The sequence below is a fragment of the Narcine bancroftii genome, unplaced genomic scaffold, assembly GCF_036971445.1.
Source record: "Narcine bancroftii isolate sNarBan1 unplaced genomic scaffold, sNarBan1.hap1 Scaffold_631, whole genome shotgun sequence".
Taxonomy (NCBI): Eukaryota; Metazoa; Chordata; class Chondrichthyes; order Torpediniformes; family Narcinidae; genus Narcine; species Narcine bancroftii.
Genome location: NW_027212155.1, coordinates 17,425 through 30,045, shown reverse-complemented (window position 1 = coordinate 30,045; position 12,621 = coordinate 17,425). Strand labels below are relative to the sequence as shown.

General features: G+C 43.7%; 1 long non-coding RNA gene across 5 annotated transcripts in view; it reads right to left on the bottom strand.

The window, feature by feature from the left end:
* Positions 1-6,768, bottom strand: part of LOC138751056 (uncharacterized) — a 44,405-nt gene extending 37,637 nt beyond the window's left edge. For 4 of the 5 annotated variants that reach the window (XR_011349687.1, XR_011349689.1, XR_011349685.1 and 1 more), the window contains exons 1-2: positions 6,158-6,768; positions 3,718-3,936 (exon numbers count right to left, since the gene is read on the bottom strand). This is a non-coding gene — a long non-coding RNA (uncharacterized lncRNA). The remainder of the gene's footprint in view (positions 1-3,717; positions 3,937-6,157) is intronic. The other variant, XR_011349686.1, reaches the window with a different exon arrangement.
* Between the last annotated feature and the right edge of the window lie 5,853 nt (positions 6,769-12,621).

Genomic DNA, 12,621 nt, shown 5'->3' with positions numbered 1-12,621 from the left:
ATTTCCCTCATCAAAGAGAGGCACTAGATTTATCTCTCTGCAAGGCAGAAACCTCTCCCCAGGAGTTACAGCTTCAACTTTCAAAATTTTAATCCTTTCTATTTTAAACTGTCTTTCCACTAACTCTAACTCTTATATCCTCTTTTTTCACCTTCCTCTGTCTCATATTGTTGTCTCTGAAACTCAAAATTATGTTTCTCTCTTTCCTCTTGCACCCTTAATTTCACAATTCCAATTGCAACTCACCAGATGTATGCTCTGGAAAATCTTCTAAGTTTTTCAGAACAGATTTACTCTCACTTAATAATATTTCATGATAATCCTCTGAATTTGTACTTTCCTCATCCAATGTTTAGCTTCAGTCAGTTTTAATGCCTTAGAAATAAACATCAGTTCTTCTTTTCTCCTGCTCTTTAGCTCTGCAGGTGATGGGTCTGACAAAAAAATATCAACACACTCAAGCTTTAAATTAGCTTGGAAAAAAAGCCAAATTGACTAATAACCCACAAACCTCCTGTTTAATTGACTGGACGTTTCCCCATAAAATGTTATGAGCCCAAAACCAAGCAGCAATAGATATTCAACACGACAAATGGTTATTTAAACAAAGGTAGTTTTAATTAACTTTAAACATTAAAATAGAATCGAACATTAACTTATCTCTATTTACTTAACTAACCCAACGTAACCCACTTCTCATTCTAAGCACACATGTACGTGATGTGTGTGTAAATTTATGAAAAGGTCTTTGGTTCACAGTTCAATCTCATTTCTCATTCTTCAAAGATCTCTGGTTGCAGGCAATTCATATACTGTGGACAGAATTTAAAATATATAAAGTTCACCAGGCTTTGGTGCTGGAAAGGTAAATGTTTACTGCTCAGGAAGGTTCTCGTAGGGATTTCAGAGAGAGATTTGTTGTTCCAGGAATTCCACAACTGAGGTACCACATTAGTCACCTCAATATCTCGCTGACAAAACTATCCCCATGAGGGTTGTCCAGATGATAACCTCTTTATTTCCAGCTAGCACAGATTTCCTTTCTGTTTCACTTATTCCAAGAGAAATATCAAACAGGTAGCACTTCCTGCCATCCACCACTCTGGAGCTTTCTGTTTCAACAACATTCCTGGCTTACACTGTTCAGCTCCCTTCAGTGTCAAACACTCAAGCTGAGAGAGCTTGTTTCTCCTCCCTTTCTCTCCAACTTCCAGCTGCCAGAAAGCCCATGTGACTCTCTCACTTGCCACAAAACCCCCTCCTTCTTCAGTAAACAACAGGAGTTATCCTTCTTGGTCAAGCTGTTGGCTAAGGTAAACAAAACCAAGAAGTGACATTTCTGTGAGCACTTAGAAGAAAGGTCAGAAGCCTTGTAAACAGCCAGTGTCTCCGAGACAATTGTCTATTCATTTTATGACGTCATTTCAATTAGCACCTATTTGTGAAATGTGCATAGCATTCTCCATAGTTTCTGTAAAGTCCACTGAATATGAATTCTTCAATATTTCAAATAAGATCTTTTTAAAATCTATTCAACCAACTCTAATTTTACCAATTTCTCTTCCAAATATGTATTTCATTACAAAACATAGCTATAACCCAGTATGTCCTGCACCATTCCAACATCTGCCTGCTTATCTATGTTTCGAGGGCTATTTGGCAGTCTATAACCTACTCTCAGCATGGTGATTACTACCGTCCTTTTTTTCTAAATTAAATTCCTACCAACTCAGTTGACACGACTTCTGTAGCCTTCTCCCTTTCAAAAAGGGTGAGCTGCCCATCACTAGCGCTATTCCACTTCTCCCACCTCTCATCCCATTACCTATATAACATCTAATGCCCATTACCTTCATCAACCATTTCTTCTTTTCCGCCAGCCAAGTCTCTCTAACAGCCACGAAATCATAGTTTCACATACTGATCCAGGCTCCAAGACCATCTTTGTGTCCCTTGTACTCCAAGTGTTGACACGGACTCATTCGAACCCTCTTGCCACTTTTATGTTTTCCTCACAAAATCCTGACCAAAGTATCATACCTTTTTTTCATTTCTTCCCTAATTTATGTTCACAAGTTATCGTTCCCGCACCCTTGTCATGCTCGTTAAAAACCTCCCCTCCAACTCTAGCAAACCTACCCGCCTCGATATTGGTCACTTTCAAGTTCTGGTGCAGCCCGGCCTTTTTTTTAAAGGTCAAATCTTCCACAGAATAGATCCAAAATATCGACAAATTTGAAAACGTGCCCCTGCACAAACATTTTCCATGCATTCATCTGTCACTTTATTTTCCTTCCCTCTCTGGCGCGTTGCACAGGATGCAATCCAGCGATTACCACCCTTGAGATTCTTCTTTCCTAACCCCGCATTCTCCCTATCCAGTACTTCATCCATACCATCGGAGCCTCGGTTCCTTTCACAGAACATCCTATCGACTAGGCTGTCCGACGTGTCCGATTTACCGTCGATCTCCTCTTCTCCCGACATCCCTTCGGAGTCAAAGGGCTCTGGAGACGTGACAACTCCAACCAGTCGCTAATAGATCATTCCCCCAACAATATCCAAAATAGTATAGTTATTGTTGAGGAGAATGGCCACATAGGTGTTCTGGACTGTCTGCCTATTCAACGTCCCTCTCCTAACCTGTATCCCGATATTTGGGGTGAATTTCATCCTGATTCTCCTCTCTACCACTCCTTCCTTATAGCTCACGATTTCTCCGAGTTCATCCGGCACCAGCTCCAGTTCCCCAGCTCGTTCTCCCAAGAGCTGCAACTGATGCACATCTTGCATATGTATTTATCTTAGTCAATTTTGCTATCCCCATATTAACCTCAGCCTGCAATCGGAGAATCCCACTGCCCTTGCTCCTCTCTCCATTAACTCTTCCGAAATTAAATCCATATATGACCTAAACTCTCTGGGCACATGCACGGCCTCAGCAACTGCTGGCCGAAGCCTCGTGAGTCCAAGCCTCAATTTCTTACCACACCCTGAGCTCTCTCAACTGGCCGCTCCGCTTTAACTATCCCTCGTTTTATTTTTAAATATCTATTTAAAATCCCAGCATGAACCTTTCAGTTTAACCCGTAACATTTTAATCCTTTGGTCCATTTTTTAAATTTATTTTTGACCAAAGATTTAGTAGCTTTGTTTACTGTTATTTCTGAGAACGACTTAGATTTACCGGCATTTGACCTTTCTGTATTATCATTTTTCCTCTTATATATAGGTGAACAGTCATGCTTCGATGGAGGGACATTATCCTGTCTAACCTGCTCAGAGTCTACGCGATGTTATTTCATGTTAAATTTAGAGAAGATTAGATGCTCAATTTCCGATTCGAATTTAAAATATTAAACAGCGTGGGACCCTTTAACATCTCGAAGGATCATTTTGATTTGTTCGGAAGGTAGATGTGTGACTGATGCGGCAATTTATCACTGAGAAAAATTTTGCTTTTCATGATTTGTTTGGCCAAACTGCTTGTTTCGAGGTAGTGGTTTCGATATTACTTTTTTTGGTAATAACATAATAAAATATCAAAACAATAAAATGTTGGATAACTTGGATTAATTTATATAATTTTATCGTTACTTGTATTGATTACTTTAACCTGGATGTGAAATCCGTCTTGGTTGTGAAATATCAACGTTAACAAAAAAAAAAATCCTTCACCCATAACATGCCCTCAGCTCCGTTTTAAAATGCACTCACCTCCACCTGGTTCCTGATATTAGCAGCTCTAATAAACCCTTCTTTCGTCCTCTTTCAGCGAAGGTCAAGAAATTAAAAACATACCATAAACAACAAATATTCGGACGTAAAAATGTAAAAGCGGTATCCGACAGGTGAAGTCAAAGCCAACGTGAAGACAAAAGAGATGATGACATACTCTGTCGGAGAGATCAGTGGGCATATCGAGGATTGCGCAACCTTTAACAGAAGGGAGAATATGAAATAATTAATTAGACGAGCAAAGATGAGGTAGAAACAATACAAAATATAATGCGAAAAGTTTCTTAAATTTACCAAAGACTGTAAAGAATTGAGAAGCGTTGTAATACCTCCAGCAAATGTCGATGGAGAAATAAAAATACAAGGAGAAGGCAGAGGAATTAAATGATTTTTTTTTTTCATCCCTTTCACTGATCTATTCTGGATGTGGAAGGCCACGAGTAAAGGGGAGCGCGCACAGTTAATATTTCAATGGAGAAGGTACTCTGAACGTTGAAAACCCAAGGTGCCGCTGTTTGGTCAACTTAACACGATAACAGCCCATGGTTATGGAACCGCTTTCTCGTGTTGCATTTGAATTATTTAGATTAATGAATACATGAATTAGACATTATGACATTATGACATTATGAAGGAAGTGGAAATCAAGTTGTGCTGACAAATCAGGGAGACGGCAGAAGGATTTAAACATAATCAAGAGATTGGGTGAAGAAGTTGCCACCGGAATACAATGTCCGCAGGACAAGGACATGCACATGGGTTAAAAATCGTGTTTGAGATAATGTACTAAATGTGATGTGGTGGGATTAATTTAGCGAAAGAAGGGAGAATCTGAAATTTATATCCACTGGTGGTCGTGGGCTAAATCGTTGGCTATATTTAGATACTGTTTAACAGGAAGCCATGGCTTCAATAATTATGGAGAAAGACTGGGCAGTGCAGTTGAGTGTGTAATTTCATCACCTCATTATTCTGTTCTTATATCTTCTTTTGTCTTTTTTGTCTATGGTCACAAATACTCCTGTAACTCTCGTGTCCCCTCTGGCAATCGCTCTGCTGCACTTCAACTTGCATTTCTGCCATATGTGCGGACACAGACCAACCATTCTTGCTGCTGCCCTATCCAGATCCTTAGAATGCAAAGGGTGAACGCTTTTGCTGAGAGGAATGGATAGCGGCATTGCACTGCATTACCTGCCTTCTACACTCTTCTAAGGGCAACCAACACCAAATTAACAATAAGGAGACTATTACCCTACTCGCTGACTTCTTTGAACACCATCTCCTCTCGAGTAAATTTTTCGAGAATTTGTCTCCTGCTTTACCGCCCACTGCAACAGTGACCGCTTCGATGATGGTCGCTGAGTCAATGAATTCACTCGTTAAATGGATCCCCCTACACTCCTACAGCAAGAATATTTTGATCGGTGGCGTGCATCAATGCCAGAATCCCGTTTTGAACCCAGTAGTACTACTCGACAATATGCCCATTCTGATACACAGCTCTTACCTAAGAATTTCTACCGATTTGGAATAAACTGTGACGTTGACACAAATGGGAGGCGCTGATGCGGACAACACACAATGATTGTGTTAAAGACAGATATGACAGCAGTGACGTTATTTGACGTTATAGCCTAAGGTGTGGAACACATAGGCACTGTCCGGTGACCGCAAGTGCAATGGAACATTTCACCTGCTCCCAGAAATACAATACACACATTGCAAGAAGCTGATAGAAACGATAGAGCAGTGCCTTTTACATCACGAAAATGGGTCTCAAATGAAGCAGGTAGAATTCATTTGTTGTGCGCGAGACAACCTTGGAAGCCCTGGGATGAACTAATAATTTTGGCTTACAAAATAACAGCGGTGATTGCGAAATGGGGTCATTATTAGGGGAGAATACTAACTATTTGCATATTTTTCTGTTTGTGGCTCGTTGTTTAATGGTTCAAACAAACATATGAACTGTAGTGAGCGAAGCATTTTTCAGTTCCTCTCTGAAAATCTGAATTACAGACCCCGCGAGCATTGTAATACAATGACATATAAACGTTTCTAACAAGCCCTTCTCGACGCAGCGCTGGAGAATGAAGGTCTGGGTGGTTGTCGCCTCCATTCCCTGTGAGGTGTTCGCACGTGAGCACACAAGTTCTGCGACCAGCACCCAAAGAAATGAAAGTGCCCACCCAGGGCAGTTAAGTAAAACAAGGTAGAATCACATCTCACCTCAAGATGCTACTTCGGAGAATGCAATCATACTTGTATTTTATTAAAACATGTCATAGACCTTTATAAGTCATGAGCTATAGGTCGCCCCAAACCTATCTTGAAAAAAAATTAGGCATTTGCCCAAAGGTTCAATGCGCACATACATTTAGCACCAAAATGCACAACATGATAGCTTTACACGTACAGTCTATAAACGTTAGAGGGAATATAGGATGTCACCCAGCAGAGCGCAAATCTTGCCTGCGGCTAAAGAGAAGAAGGTGGATTATCTTCGGATTCCCATCTCTGGCCTCTGAAGTTTGTTAGAGCCGAAGGGTGGGAGTGGGGACGAGTGACCACTGCGACACAATGCTCTTTATGGCGTGTGCCTCAGATAACCTCTGAACACCAAGCCCAACATCTGTCCTTCACGAGTGCCAAAATTCTAATGTCCTATCGAACTGTTCCGAGCACATGGGGCTAGGTAACCACGGATTCAAACCTCCGTTGGCTTGTGGCTTTTACAGGAAAGGCTGTGGGAGTAAAGCTCAAGGAAAAATCCGTAATCAATATCCCATCGGCTGATAACTACTGCACTGGCTCGGCAACCGCTGTATCGACTTTCGTCTTTCCTTTAGATCTGTCATTATCATGGAGAGGGGGACCCACTCCACAGGCAACAGACAGATCGCCCTGCCAACTCCGCTTTGCATTCCGCCCTGAAGAATGCATTCCACCTACTAACAAAGTCGCAGTACCCAGAGTTAACCACGACTATTGGAAGACCCCCCCACCCCACACACACACATCTCCGGATTTCGCCGTTCAAAGAATATCTCTGACCGCCCTCCTGCGTCACTGATTACCAGACATATGTGCCTGCGGTAAAAAAAATATTGATCGTTAATATAAGGAAGAAAGGAGGCAACGCGTTGAGCAGTTGGTACATCCAGTAAATCCCAGCAATCGTTACAGTTTTGAGAAGAATGTATGCTCCGTAACCCATCTAATAATCACTTACTTACACAGGTTTTGAGGTGGTGTGTGTTATATGTAGAGAATTTAGGTTAAAATGGCTTAAGTTAAAATGTGATGATTAATCATAAAAAGGGAAGCCAGAACGCACAGGGAGCTTACTAGCAGCCAAGGACAAAAGGTTCAGCTGGATATGTTTTTTTTTAAACATATCTTTTCATGGTCATAGTGAGAGACATGCAGGAGACAAAAGATTGATAAGAAGGGTGAGAAACAGAATTTAGTGTATGTAGAGTTCGCAGCGTACGTAACGAACGTGATCATTAAAAATGCAGTTGTACTTAGAATGCTTTTGCAATACTAACCAATTAAAACAGTATTAATAAGTAGGGGAAGGGCAAACAACAAGGGTATAAAAATCAATGCACTGTATGTATCGGGGCTTAACTGGTGAGAAGCCAGTTGAGTCCAACTCTGCAGACTTGTAAATAAAGCTTGTCGTGTCATCAGTTTTAAAGAGACTCATGTGTGAGAAGTTTTATTTCTGACAGTGTGCAAAAACAAAGGGACTTTAATGTATCCGAAACGTGTTGTGTAATGACCGAAATGCTCATGTTTGGAGTAGAGTATGTTGTTTTGAGTTTTTGTCAAGATTTAAACAGGAAAGGCGAACTACACAGTGAATGCATGGAACTAGCACAAACATCCGAAAAATGCAGAACAAAGCTCTGCAAGGAAGACAACGATATTGTAGGACGTTGGTGATCAAACCTCCACCAGAATCCATGAGGTTCAATCAGCTGGTAAAACCGGACTTCGAGAATCACAAACGCGGGACCCGCCGCTACCATCGCGAGTGATACATTTGGATGGACCAGTTTTCATGTTGCAAAGTTAGTTTTGGTGGGTCCTTCAGACACAGGATGCCAGCATCCATCAGTCACTTACCGCCACGCTGGCCTGCCGTAAGGAGGACAACGAGCCGGTTTGCCTGGCTTCCCATGAAAGTCAATCAATGGACTTCCAAAGAAAGTCAATCAATGGAGAGTTCCGACTGAGTCACTGAGATTTGGCTCAGAGCTCCTCTCTTCACTGCAACCTCACAGATTCCTGTACGAATTCCAAGTTTACTCTTCTCGTTACTGGGACCTGCTCAAGTATGCTACCTGACTGGTGTGTGCAACACCTGGTGGCCGCTGTCACAAACAAGCGGCGCCTGTGTGAATCTCTGCTGAGCTGTCAGTCTTCTTTGCCTTACTAACATTAGCCGTGTATTATCTCTACCATTAAAGACACACCCCTTGGGTATATCTGTATATGCACCCATTCTCTTTCATTATTGTACCATGAGTTTCTGCTAGTAAAAGTCATGATTGTCGTTTGACCACATCATCTTTGTCTACTTCATCAACTGGGCTTCAATTTTATTTGCAGAAATGGATGCAGCACTCAAGCCAGAGCGGCTGACAATCGACCAGTCTGCCCCGAGGGTCAGAGAAAATTTCAACCACTGGATTGCTTGTTTCTATTACTACGTGGTTCGAAACAACGTGATCGATGAGGTAATCCCTGCTGGGTGAAGTCCCTTTTGGCTTAACGCAAGGAGCTACCACTCTGGCTATAGCCCGGAAACGTCTGACTGCCATGGAATGTGGTGCTTGCTCACCACCAGTTGCTGACAAGACGCCAGAAACCCGGGGAAAGTGATGCTGCCTATGCACTAGACCTCGACTCGCTGGCAAACGAATGCGATGTCAGGGCACTCAATGTGCAACAACACCGGAATGCCTTAAAGCTGGATGCTTTTTTCAACTCCAGTTACATCCATCAGAGGCTACTAGAGACAGAGCCCCTGACCTATGGCGGGGCAGTTATTCTAGCCAAAACATTGAGAAGTGCCATGCTCGAAACCAAAAGGGAAACATCCAGGAGTGCAGGAACTCTGAAGGAAAGAAAAGGGTGAACCCCTGGCAAATGCTACTTCTGTGATAAGAACTGGCATCCCAGACAGAAGTGCCCGCCTCGATCTGTTACCTGCAGCTATTGTGGGAAACTCGGCCAGATCACTAAAGCTGCAGGAATGCAAGACAACTCTGAAAAGGAGGATTCTTCAGACAAGCCGTCCGAATCAGCTTCAAGTGACCTGTGTTAGCTCAATTGACTGAAAAGTTTGGGGGTGTTACGGACTGGAATGGTCGACATGAAGGGGGAAATTAATGGTGAGACTCTCAATTGCCTAATAGACTCAGGGAGTACTGAGAGCCACATCCACGAGAAGGTTGCCAAAGCCTTAAATTTGTGGAAGTATCCACAACCTAAAGATATCGATGGCTTCTAGTGAACTTACAAAAACTGTATGGAACAAGTGGAAAGTTACTTTAAATTTGCAGGGACATTGCCTTGCTGATGTTTGGCTTTTTGTAATGCCTGAGCTCTGCAGTCCTGTGTTACTGGGGTTGGATATTCAATCTCAGATGAAAAGTTTCGATGGGCCACTAGCCACACTTACCATCCCCCACGCTAGTTACTATGGTCTGGTCTGTCCTCACTAAATATCAAAGCCCCTTCCCCGTTCAGTGATTTTTCCAAGTGTTGGCCGATCGCCACTAAGAGCCATTCTTACAGCAAGGAGGATCATGAGTTTATCAAAGCTGAGACCCAGAGACTGCTTAAAGAGGTAGTAATTGAACCATGTTATGAGTCTGTGGTGAGCCCAGGTGGTAGTTGTGAAAAATCACACTAAGAAACGACTGGCTATTGAATACAACCAGACAATCAACCGTTACACTATCCTGGATGCCTACCGCCTGCCACGCATCAATGAAATGATAAATCAGATAACGCAATACAAAGTGTACTCCACTATCGACCTCAAGGCGGCTTATCACAAAATCCCCATTAAGAAAAAGGACGACCCTATACGGCCTTTGAGGCTGATGGGGGGGGGGTTATAACAGTTCAAAATGGTACCTTTTGGAGTGACTAATGGTATGTCAGTGTTTCAGAGGGAAATGGATATTATTGTTAGAACAAATGAGTTACAGGGTACGTTTCCCTATCTGTGTTAAAACACAGATTGAGCACAACAACTTAAAGAAATTTTTAGCAACAGGTAAAGAACTCAACCTGACATTTAACGAGGGCAAATGCGTTTTCAACGCGACAGAGCTACCCACTCTGGGCTACATTGTCAGCAAGGGCGAAATCCACCCCGATCCAGAAAGAATGGCCACCCTTAAGAAGTTACCACCCCCAGACTCCGCAAAAGCCCTTAAAAGGTGTATGGGATTCTTTTCCTACTACTGCAAATGGGTACGTGACTACGCTACGAAGGCACGCCCTCTGTTTGACAATAAATCTTTTTTTTCTCTCCATAGCTTTGAAGGCTTTCGAGAGAATTTAAGCTGATATTGCCAAAGCTGCACTCTCGTCCATTGACGAGGATGTCCCATACCAAGTGGAAACTGATGTCTCAGATTGTGCTTTAGATGGAACCCTTAATCCACACATCTCAAACTCTGGCCCGATATAATTATATTTGGCCCGCAAGATCATTTCAAAAATGTATTAGAGGTGGCCTGCCCTGCAGCGAGAGCCGATGCTGTTTTTTGGTAATGTCACCCCCACCATCCTCCCCCTTCATTGCACATCCTTCCCCATTGTAACACGAGAAATTGTAACACGAGAAGTCTGTCGATGTCATCAGCCGCCAAGACAGTTGGAAGGCTCCCCGCACAACCAGTCACTTCTCCCACCTGTCGAGCGGTGCGGCAGATGGGCGAGCGCCTGTGATTTCCTGTCAGCGCGACAGGCATGGCAGGCTGCGCATGGCCCCCGGGCAGCGCGAGCCCCGCGCGACTGGCACCGGACGGCCCTTCCACAGTGCGAGCGCACTTCTCCTGGTCGCCATGGCCTTCAGCGCTTGCACCCGCGCGGACCCCAGGGACGGCTGGTTCGGCCCTGCACGTGAAGAGAGAGATGGTGGCTGTCCGCAAAGGCTGATCGGCAGCGCGCTGGGCCTGAGTGGGTGGGTAAGCAGGGGTGGGCAGAGGGTGTAGGTGAGGAGTAATGGGCAGGGGAAGTTATGGTGGTGCGAGGGGCAGTTAGAGGGAGGGATGAGTAGAAGGAGGGGTGGATAGGGAAGAGGTAAAAGGGGAGGGGCAGGGCGAGTAGGGGAGGGGTGATTAGAGGGTGAGAGACGGGTAGAGGGAGGAACAGGGGAGAGGCAGTAGAGGGGTGTGTATAGGATGGGGTGGGTAGAGGCAGAGCGAGTGGAGTGAGGGGTGAGTAGAGGTTGGGTAAAGGACTGGTCAGGTAGAGGGATGGTGGGTCGAGGGTGAATAGAGGTCTAGAGCCTGAGGAGTGAGCAGGAAATGCTGAGTCCTGATGCAGGCCAAAATGGACACAGCTTGTGAATGCTGACTACATCTCCACAGGGACCAAATAGGTTTCCCTCAGGTCAAGCAAAGGGTGAACTTGAGCTACCTACTCCTGACCTGCAAAATTATCCTCCTAAAGTTATATCCTAAAGTTTAACATTACATATGTTGAAAGAAGAGAAAACATGCAGATGTTGTTGAAAATTTTCATAAAATATTTAGTTTGGCCCTCGACTTAGTCCAAGTTTTTAATTTTGGCCCTCCGTGAATTTGAGTTTGACACCCTTGCCTTAATCAAAAGGGCAGACCGGTGGAATTCTTCTCCCGCATGTTACACGGACCTGAACTAAAACATCCTTGAAAATGAAACCCAGGCTACAATGAGACTGTTCACCTCTGGAGATACTTTCTAGCTGGCACAAAATTTACCCTGGTTACTGATCATTAATCTGTAGCATACATGTTAAGTACTAAACACAAAAGTAAAATGAAAAACGATAAGATGGCACGTTGGTGAATAGAACTATCAACATACATTTATGAGATCCAGTACAGACCTGGCAGTTTAAATGATCCCTCTGACACATTGTCACGAGCTGCTGCCGGTGCTCAGCTTGAGGGGCTAAAAGAGATCCATAGCAGACATAAGGGCTAACAAACTTCTTTACTCCTTGGAAGAAATCAAAAAACTGACTAAAAGCTGTTGGCGCAGAATGCAAACCCCAGAACTTTAATGCTCCAGAGGCCACTCTCATCAAGGCAACCCAACCTTTTGAGAGGATTAGCTTGGATTTTAAAGGGCCGCTACCTTCCAACAACAAATATGTATATTTCCTTACTGTAATCGACGAATACTCAAGGTTTCCCTTCACAATAGCCTCCCCTGATGTCTCATCAGCGTCCGTCATTAAGGCACTTGACAGAATTTTCAGTGCTTTTCGTTTTCCCAGTTACTTTCATACAGAGGTTCAGCATTCATGAGTGATGAGCTGCGCCAAGCCCCGCTACAAAAGGGGATTGCCATCAGCCGTACCACGCGCTACAATGGGCAGGTCGAAAGGGCTAATGCTACAGTCTGGAAGACTGTTAACCTTGTGTTAAAGACACATGGTTACCCTGTTACCCAGTGGCAGGAGGTGCTGCCTGAGGCACTACATTCCATTCGGTCCTTATTGTGTACTGCAACAAATCAAACAACTCATGAACGTAGCTTTTCTTATGAAATCAGGAACTGTGATGGACTGGCCAGCCTGTTTATCTGAGCCTGGCACCATGCTGCTGAAGAGCCAAGCTCGGACACGTAATACGGCTCCTC